Here is a 10,000-nt window from a genome sequence, read left to right as displayed (position 1 = left end):
CCATGTTTGCCAACTGTTGGGACAAAGTTTAAGGAGTCAGACCTCGTTTACACCTGGTCACATCATGAATCTTGAGTATCAGGATTATATCTGGATATATTGAAGTCCAAGCCACATGTAAACGCTCCCAAGACTCATTTAAACCAGATACAAATCCGATCACTCAAACCACTTTAGGAGGTGGTCTGAGACGCATTTGATCTTGAGCGTCTTCAAGACACATCCGACAACCAAAACACCTCCCAGCACCACAGGAACATCAGGAATACCATGGCAATGATTATAATTATAATTATAATATTCTGTCCCACACAATTTCAGCCTGACTAACTGACTAAACTTTTGCATACCTTTTCATTTGTTCATTCAAAAAATTTAATCTTGCTAAAAATGTTGAATGGATTTTTTCCTCTTTATGCCTGATGGAGGTCAGGTCATGTTCTTCTCACTAAGCTTTAAACAGTAACAGAGATTTTGTCAGTGATACTGTGTTTGAACACATCTGGAACAAAGTGGACATGGAATAGAGAAAAGTAAAAGAAATTTAGTGGATCAGCTTAGACATATAAAACAAATTCCCCACAGCTCAGTGCTGCTAGAAGAGCAGAGCAGCGCTGCTCATACAACACAGTGAACTGTGTTTGGTATTAAACTCTGCAGGAGGCTACACTTCCAGCACTGGCAAAGAGATCAAAAGCAAAGTTTTCTCTTCTCGTTTTTTTGGTCTTCTCCTTTATTCACTTCTCTTCTTTTTTGTTTTACTCTTCTCTTCTTTCTCATTTATCTCTCCTTGTGTTTATCTTTCTCATCTCTTTTTTCTATTCTTCTCTTCTTTTCTCTTCTCTCTTCTCTTGTTTTTATCTTTCTTGTCTATTTTTTCTCTCCTTCTCTTCTTTTCCCTTCTTCGCTACTCTCTTCTTGTTTTTATCTTTCTCATCTCAGTTTTCTCTTCTCTTCTCTTCTCTTCTTTTCTCTTCTCTTCTCTGTTCTATTTTCTCTTTTTTTTTTCTTCTTCTCTTCTCCTCTCCTCTCTTCTCTTCTCTTCTCTTCTCTTCTCTTCTCTTCTCTTCTCTCCTTTTTCCTCTCCTCTCTTCTTGTCTCTTCTCTTCTCTTCTCTTCTCTTCTCTTCTCTTTTCATTTCTTCTTGGCTTTCTCTTCTCTTCTCTTCTCTTCTCTTTTTGGCTTTCTCTTCTCGGCTTTCTCTTCTCGTCTTTCTCTTCTCTTCTCTTCTCTTCTCTTCTCTTCTCTTCTCTTCTCTTTTTGGCTTTCTCTTCTCTTCTCTTCTCTTCTCGGCTTTCTCTTCTCGGCTTTCTCTTCTCTTCTCTTCTCATTTTCTCATCTATTATTTTCTGTACTCCTTTCTCTTTTACTCTTGCTTGATCATGTTTTCTCTTCGGACATCTGGCTTCTACTGCACTTTATAGGCCTGTGTTTGAATTGGAACATTATTATAGTGCTACAGCTGTACGTGGAATAATGAAACCTCAGGGACGTTGTAAAATCATTTTTGCTACATTAAGAAATATTCAGTTGAACTGAGCTGAAAACACATATTTACACACAGTTACACCCAAACAGAAAGCATGGATTTCCAGCACATTAACCGCCAGCAGAGCATGTGTGCAGAATGACCTTGCCATGTGCCCTCTTTCTGAAGGTTCCACAGGCTTTGATAAGCATCATTGAAGCACTAACTGCCTTTGACCTCAAAACCCCTGGGACCATGTTGCACCTGGAGATTATTTCTTGTATGTTTGTTTTTCTTAATAAACAGGCAGTTCCTGTGCTATTATCTGACTGAGCCATGTTGAAGGCCAGTGTAAAATACTCAGTATACACACATGTAACTACATACATCAAATGACTTCTGTATTAATGTGCCAATTTATTAAACACATGTTGTTTTGCAACCATACCCTACTATTAAGGAACTATATTACCTGGTGAAATAATTGTTTATTCTGGCAATTATTATAGAATAGAATTATTATCGGATTATTGGATTATTGAACATTGGTATACTTATCATGCTGTATTTTCTGACGCAGAGCCAAGAAGAGTTGTTTTAACCGTCTCTGGTTGCGAGTCCAATTTGAGTCTTAAAGTCTCAGGGTACAAATTTAGATTGAGTCTCGTGTTCCTTGGTGCAAGTCTGAATGCCTCAGTAGTGAGTCTGAGTCAAGTCTAAAGTCTTTGGATGTGAGTCAAGACACATTTCGAGTCTGTGGTGCAAGTCCAAGTTGAGACTCAAATCTTTCGAGGCATATTTCGAGGCAGAATGTTGTGTTCCTGGATGTGAGCCCAACTAGAGCCTTAAGTCTCTGGGGTCCAACTTAGAGTAGAGTCTTGTGTCTCTGGGTGAGAGTCTGAGTTGAGTCTCAAGAGTGTTCACTGGTTATTCGCCCAAGTCAAGTCTGTGGTGCAGGTTCAAGTTGAGTCTTGTGTCTCTAGGTGCAAGTCAGAGTCAAGTCTTATATATTTATGGGTGCAAGACAGAGTCGAGTCTTATATTTCTATGGGTGCAAGTCCAAGTTGAGTCTCAAGTCTCAGGGGTGGGACTCCAAGTTGAGTCTCAGGTCTCTAAGGTACAACTCCAGGTTGAGTTTTGTGTCCCTGTTGCCAAATCTAAGTCTCTGGATGTGAGTCCAAGTTGATTCTCAAGTCTCTGAGGTGCAAGTCTGAGTTGAGTCTCAAGTCCCTAAATGTACGAGTCCAAGTTGAGTATTGTGTCCCTAGGTTCAAGTGTGAGTCAAGTCTCAAATCTCTGGGTGCAAGTCAGAGTTGAGTCTTATATCTCTGGGTGCAAGTCCAAGTTGATTTTCAAGCCCCAGGGGTGGGACTCCAAGTTAAGTTTCAGGTCTCTAAGGTACAACTCCAGGTTGAGTTTTGTGTCCCTGGTTGCTAATCTAAGTCTCTGGATGTGAGTCTAAGTTGAGTCTCGAGTCTCTAAGGTGGAAGTTCAAGTTGAGTCTTATGACCCTGGGTGCGAGTCAAAACCATGATGAATGACAGGATGACACTTCTTATGGCTTTTTGCTTTATCGTGGGCTTTATCTTTTTCTAAAGCCGTTGCCTATAAATTAAGCTCTGAAATATGAGACCAGTGTTCCATCACCATCACTTAACTCTAATGTAAACTCATTCATATGATGCTATGTAAATATGCCTACTCAAAACTTCCTTGTTTAATGGCCTGTTCCAAGATAACCATGTCCATTATAAGTATGGCATCAGACCAACATAATGGTTTGATTATGGAAATTGGCCATTTTCATGCAACTCTTTCTACTAAGACTCATTAAGAGGAGTAAGGTGTATCATATGATCAAACACTATCCATTACTCAACTTGAACAACAGCTTTCTGCAGCCTACAGAAAAAGGAAGAAAGCAATGGAGAGATTAGGGATCAGGAAGAATAAAGTGATGGATAGGATCGGGTTCAGCTGTATGGATGGACTGACAGATAGGAGGAGAGGAAGGAAAACAGCAGAAAACAGATCAGATGATCATTTGCCAGATACCCAATACTCCTAAAAAGGGGTGACCTTTTACCATCTCTTCTCTTCTGCACCCCCCTCTTTTTCTCCTTTCTTCTCTTCCTTTCACTTCTCTCCTCTCATCTAATCTCATCTCTTCTTTTCTCTTGTCTTGCCTTCTCCTCTCATCTTATTTCATCTCCACTTTTCTCATTTATTCTCTTTTAATCTTCTTTCCTGTCTTCTTTTCCATTCCCTCCTCTTCCCTTCCCTATCTTGTCTCCTCTGCCCTTTTGTCTTCTCTCACCACATCTCATCTCTCTTCTCTTCTTCTCCTCTTTTCTCTTCTCTTCTCTCCTTTTCTCTTCTCATGTTTTCTTTTCTCTTCTGTTCTCTTCCCTCCTTTTCTCTTCTCCTCTTTTCTCTCTTTATTCTCTCCTTTTCTCTTCTCTCCTTTTCTCTTCTCCTCTTTTCTTCTTTCTTCTTTCCTTTTCTCATCTCCTCTTCTCTCTTCTCTCCTTTTCTCTTCTCCCCTTTCTCTTCATCTCTTTTCTTTTCTTTTCTCCTCTTTTCTCTTCTCCTCTTTTCTTTTCTCTTCTCCCCTTTTCTCTTCTCATGTTCTCTTTTCTCTTCTCCCCTTTTCTCTTCTCATGTTCTCTTTTCTTTTCTCTTCTCCCCTTTTCTCTTCTCATGTTCTCTTTTCTTTTTTCTTCCCTCCTTTTCTCATCCCCTCTTCTCTCTTCTCTCATTTTCTCTTCTTCCTCTTTCTATTCTCCTCTTTTCTTTTCTTTTCTTTTCTTTTTTATTCTCCTCTTTTCTCTTCCTGTCTCATATTATCTATTTTAGTCTCTGCTCATGTATCTTCTGTTCTCGTTTTCTCTGAAAGAATGACTGAAAGAAGGGATGTGAGAGATAGCAAGGTAGCGAAAGAGTCAGCAGTCTGCTCATGTTTGGGTCTGGAGCGTTAGAGCAGATGAGGAAGAATGAGGTTGTGGTTTAAAAGATTCTGTGAAGTGAGTTTGGTAAATTTGACCATCAGACACACACACACACACACACACACACACACACACACACACACACTGTGCATGTAGTAATAATTTATTTGTAGTGTGTTCCACATCATTTACTCATGGTTTAAGCCATGCAGATGAATGGGGATTGTATAAATATGAACACACACATCTATACACACACTTACACACAGACACACTTACACACAGACTTGCTGGACAATTTGCGCTATATTCTCCTTTGGGAATTGCTGTGTGTTTTACCTGCTTATCCTCACCCAAGGTCTTTGCCTTTGAAAATTGCCCCCATTAAAACAAGCTCAAAGAAAACAGCAGAGATTACGCTGCATAATCAGACTCACACACATGAAGAAGGGACCACACACACACTCAATCACTCGCTCACTCACTCACTCACTCAATCCTAAACTCACCTAGCTACACATGTCTAGAAATGTGCACACTTAGCGAGCAGATGGAGTGATCAGTGAGTTCAGGGATGTATAGCAGCTCAGTAGTGCTGGGGTCACGGGGTCAGACGTGTTACACCCTTTTACCTATAGTGTCTACATCTATTATTTTACATTATACACATTGATTGGCCATGTTACCATGAACGCCTACCATTGTATGACCTCCACTGACCAGATATTATTCGGGTCCTCAGTCTTGCAGGTGTTTTTTTTGTGTCACTACTGGGTAAACTAAGAATATCCAGTTATCAGTGGTCCTGTGGTCAGAAATTGAACATTGATGAAGGACTAAATGATGATTAATAAGGTCCTGATTGGGGAAACAGTACACACCAACCGTAATAACAAGGTTAAAATGTGGCCGGTGAACATATACTTTGTGATTTGTGGCAGGCCTTATCCAGAAATGGGTCGTACATGCTCTTGATACTCTGAGGAGGGCTGATTCAGCTCTACAACTGACAAAAACGAGCATGATTGACGCTCTGTAATCATATAATAAGCAGCTTATGCTGGAAAGCTCTTGGGTTGCTTGTGTTCAGTATGGCCTTGCACTGCCCTGCATTTGAATTCACTAGCTAATTTAATTTAGGGTTAAAACACACTGCAGCGGTGTGTGTGTGTGTGTGTGTGTATGTGTGTGTGTGTTCATATTTATGCAAGCTCCATTCATCTGCATGACTTAAATTAGGAGTAAACGATGTGGAGCATACCACAAACAAATAATTATTACAGTAACTGTGGATCACATGAGCTCTAAATCCCACTGCTGTGAGAAAAGCATTCCAGCACTGACTGAATGCAGGACTGCATTTAATTTTTTTTAAATGTCTCAGTGCTTGTTCTGACCTATCAGTTTCTGTCTCTTCTATGCTAATGAATCTAATTCAACACATTTCTGAAGGACGCTGATTTCTCATGACTTTTATTGGACTGAAATAAATTAGAAAAGATAAATCACAGAAGACTGTACTGTTATTCTCCTCCTCATTAATGTACCAAAACAGCTGTTTTCATTTCAGCAAACGAGACACAAGTGAGAGAGAGAGAAAAAGAATGTGAATACAGAACAAAACAAAGTGAATAAGAGTGAAATGTTGGGGAAGAGAAATGGAAACAGAAATAGATATAGATAAACTGTTTATTACTGTCTCTACTGTCCAGAGAAGGCTTTCTACTAGAATGTAGAGCATTGCTGTGAGGGAGTAGACAAGCTGTGTTTGTATGTGTGTGTGTGTGTGTGTGTGTGTGTGTGTGTGTGTGCGTGCGCATTTGCACATATGTGTCAGCAGTGGGCTCAATTTAAAGTAACTAAATGCATTTACTAGAAGGGTTGTCCACTACCATTTGGGCATAGTGTAGATAGATAGACAAATAATACACTGAAATGAAGTTTCAAGATGATGATTTAATTTGATAAGGTTTAACAAATACATTGCATTAACTGTTTAGGAATTTGTTTAGGAGTTCTCATGACTTTTATTGGGCTGAAATAAATTACAATAGATAAATCACAGAAGACTGTCCTGCTATTCTCCTCCTCATTACTGTACCAAAAACAGCTGTTTTAATTTCAGCAAACAAGAGACACAAGTAAACACAAAGAGACAGATACAGAGAGAAAAAGAATTCAGTTAGTACAGATGTTGGGAAAGAGAAATGGTGATAGGTAGGTAGGTATATAGAATATAGATAGATAGATAAATAGATAGATAGATAGATAGATAGATAGAGAGAGAGAAAGAGAGAGCATACCACAAACAGACGGACAGACGGACGGACAGATATATAGACAGATCTATAGACAGACAGATAGATAGATAGATAGATAGATAGATAGATAGATAGAGAGAGAGAGCATACCACAAACAGACGGACAGATCTATAGACAGATCTATAGACAGATCTATAGACAGATAGATAGATAGATAGATAGATAGATATATAGATAGACAGATAGATAGACAGATAGATAGATAGATAGATAGATAGATATATAGATAGACAGATAGATAGACAGATAGATAGATAGATAGATAGATAGATAGACAGACAGATAGATAGACAGAGTGGAGGTGGAGTCAAAATTACAAAAAAAAGTCACTGTCCAAATACTTATGGACCTGATTGTAGCTAGATAGCCAGGTAGACGGTGTTGTTAAAGTGTGTATGATGGTGCTGTGCTCCAGCTGTACAGAGTAGTCTGCTGAAAGCTGGTCAGTATAAAATGTTCTGAATAGATTACTTCCTTCTTCTTCTTATCCCTTGTTCTCTGCCTCTCTTTCTCCTGCTGTTTGAACTTCTGACAGGTATACAGTGGCTCAAGCTTACAGTGTTACAAACTGACAGCATGACAAACAGTGAGGATAAAGCAAGGCAGTAACGAGTGTGCTTCAAAAACACACTGCATCTCCCCTACGGCTTGGCACAACTCCGCACTCGCCGTTAAACAGCTTTTCCAGTAACCAAGTACAGGTGATGCTTTTTAAACAGGTCTTGATGGGGTTGCTGGGTCCCGGATGCTGCCACTGAAACATAAAGAGCACATTTTCATTCATTACATTCAGTGTGTCTCTACTGTGAGGAATTACATTATTAGACAGACTGTTCTGTATTTTATATATTTGCATTTAAATAGGCACGTCTTTGAGATGGATTTATGTTCATAGGCTGATTAGCATGGGATTAAATGTACATGGGGTTCTGGGTAATTTTCTCTTGTACAGATGCTACACAGTAGAGTAGATTGGCTGTGTTGGTGTTTACCTGACCTAAACTCACATTTCCAAGAGTTTTCAGTCAGGGCTGGAAACAGCTTTTTATATAATTGCACTTTGCTTAGCAATACTATCAATTTTACTATTTTACTTCAGCTTTTTTCATTTTTTTAATGCAAAGAGCAACAGTGTTGTTGTTTTGATTTATATATTATAATATATATGATTGTTTCAAAATAAGGCTAACCCTTCTGGGCTGATTATGCAATAGGGGCTTATATACAGCTGTTTTATTGGACATAAGGCTTCTGTATTTTTATTATTGTTTTTGTCCCCATGAATGAGGTGCAAAAGTATGTTTACCATTCTTATGTCATGATTATACACATACTACACACTATCCAACCCCAGCAACCACTTAGCAACATCATATCAACCACCTGGGAAACCATAGCAACTGTCTAGCCACATCCTAACAGCAACCTAGCCAATAAGGTAGAATAAAAGGTAAAGGTACGGTAAAGGTAAAGGTAAAGGTGCACGTATTTGTCAAAACTCAGACTTACACATAACTGACTGCATACTCAGTGCAGACTCAGGAATTAAGAATCATGAAAAAATCCAGAAATATGTTTTGTGCCAAAACACTCCCAAAGGAATGCACTGAAATTTGTCTGCAAACTTTTAATCAAAAATTCAAACCTCATACCTCATACAGGGCATATTTGTTTTAGCTACAACCACTAAATTTGTCACAATCGTAGAACCGAGCAGGAACTGCTCTCTCCAGTTTAGTTTTAAAATGGAATGATCTGCAGTAAATGATGGAAATAACTGATGGAAAAGGTCTTCCAAAAATGTGGGCTCTACAGTCAGAGTAGCAAGAAAGTTACACTTGCTGGTCCCAGAGCTCTACCACAGTCTGGAAGCAGGAGTCGGGTAACAGCAGTCATTACTGCAATGCTGTTAGCAGCAGGCGAATCTCCACTGTGCTGTTTTAAAGCCTCTAATATTGTACTTTAATAATGCTGAATGATCTAATAAACAGAAAAGGAAACATTAACATAATAAGATTAACATACTCTTATGGAAAAGTAATACTACAGGAGTTTCTACACTGAGAATCTTACAGTAATTTCAGAAAATATATAGGCTACACTACAGGATACAGGACCTGTAAATATTACATGTGTAAAGATTTGTAAAAGTTAACTACAGAGGTATTCAGTAAATCTTACAGTGTTATTAGAGTTGTTTTTGGTTAAAGGGGTCATATCATGCATTTCGCTGAGTACTTGAGTACTTGAGTTGGTCTTTGGTGTGCAAATAGTTAGTAAGAGCCAAAAACACTCGGGCGTCTACATGTGTATTTACAACCCTGTTATTTTGCTTCTGAACAAAACATACAAATCAACCACTTAGCAACAACATAGTCACTGCAACCACTTAGGATATCAAAGCAACCACTTAGCATCACCATAGCAACATCTGAATGAAACATGCTGGTTTATTGCACTACGGCAGTCTCACAGAAGCTGCATATTATGCTATAGTTTTAACAATGTAACTAAAACACTGTAATCATTTCCGAGTCTTACTGGACAGTGTTGCTGTCCTCTCGTAGTGTCCTCTCATCGTGATGTGCTTTTAGCAAGCTATAGAGATTTTATCTGGGTCAGCTTCTAGCCTTGCACCCACTCACTACCCTGGGTTTGTGTTTCTTGGCTTAAAAAAAGGAATGCTTTCTCTACTGATGTGTGTTTAGCTCCAGTTTGGGGGTAAGTCGAGGCAGTCCAGTTTGTTTTTGCCGGCCTGGATGATGGTGGGAAGACATGGTAAAAGCTAGTGTTGTTTATCGTGAGCTTTCAGCCTAACAATAAACCCTGTTTGGTTTCCTGGGCTTTTCTTCGCTGTGTGAGTTTGAGATACCCTTCTATGGACACTGGCATAGAAAAAGCCACAGTTGCAAGGCCTGGTTTGGATAGCATACCCTTTAATGATAGTACAGCATATGGACAAAAGTATTGAGATAATTCATTCATCATATCATTCATTGCTATTAAAAAAGAAATTATTCTGCTTTTGTTGGAGTAACTGTCTCTACCGTCCAGGGAAGGCTTTCTACTAGATTCTGGAGCACTGCTTTGGGAATTTCTTTCCATTTACAGACAAGAGCGTTAGTGAGGTCAGATGTTGGATGATCACCACCCACCTCATCCCCAACTCCCCAACTCATCCCAAAAGTGTTGGATGGAGCACCACCATCATTCCAGAGAACACAGTTTCATTGCTTCACAGCTCAATGCTGGGGAGCTCTAA

Source organism: Salminus brasiliensis, chromosome 12, assembly GCF_030463535.1.
Source record: "Salminus brasiliensis chromosome 12, fSalBra1.hap2, whole genome shotgun sequence".
Lineage (NCBI taxonomy): Eukaryota > Metazoa > Chordata > Actinopteri > Characiformes > Bryconidae > Salminus > Salminus brasiliensis.
This window is presented reverse-complemented; position numbering follows the sequence as displayed.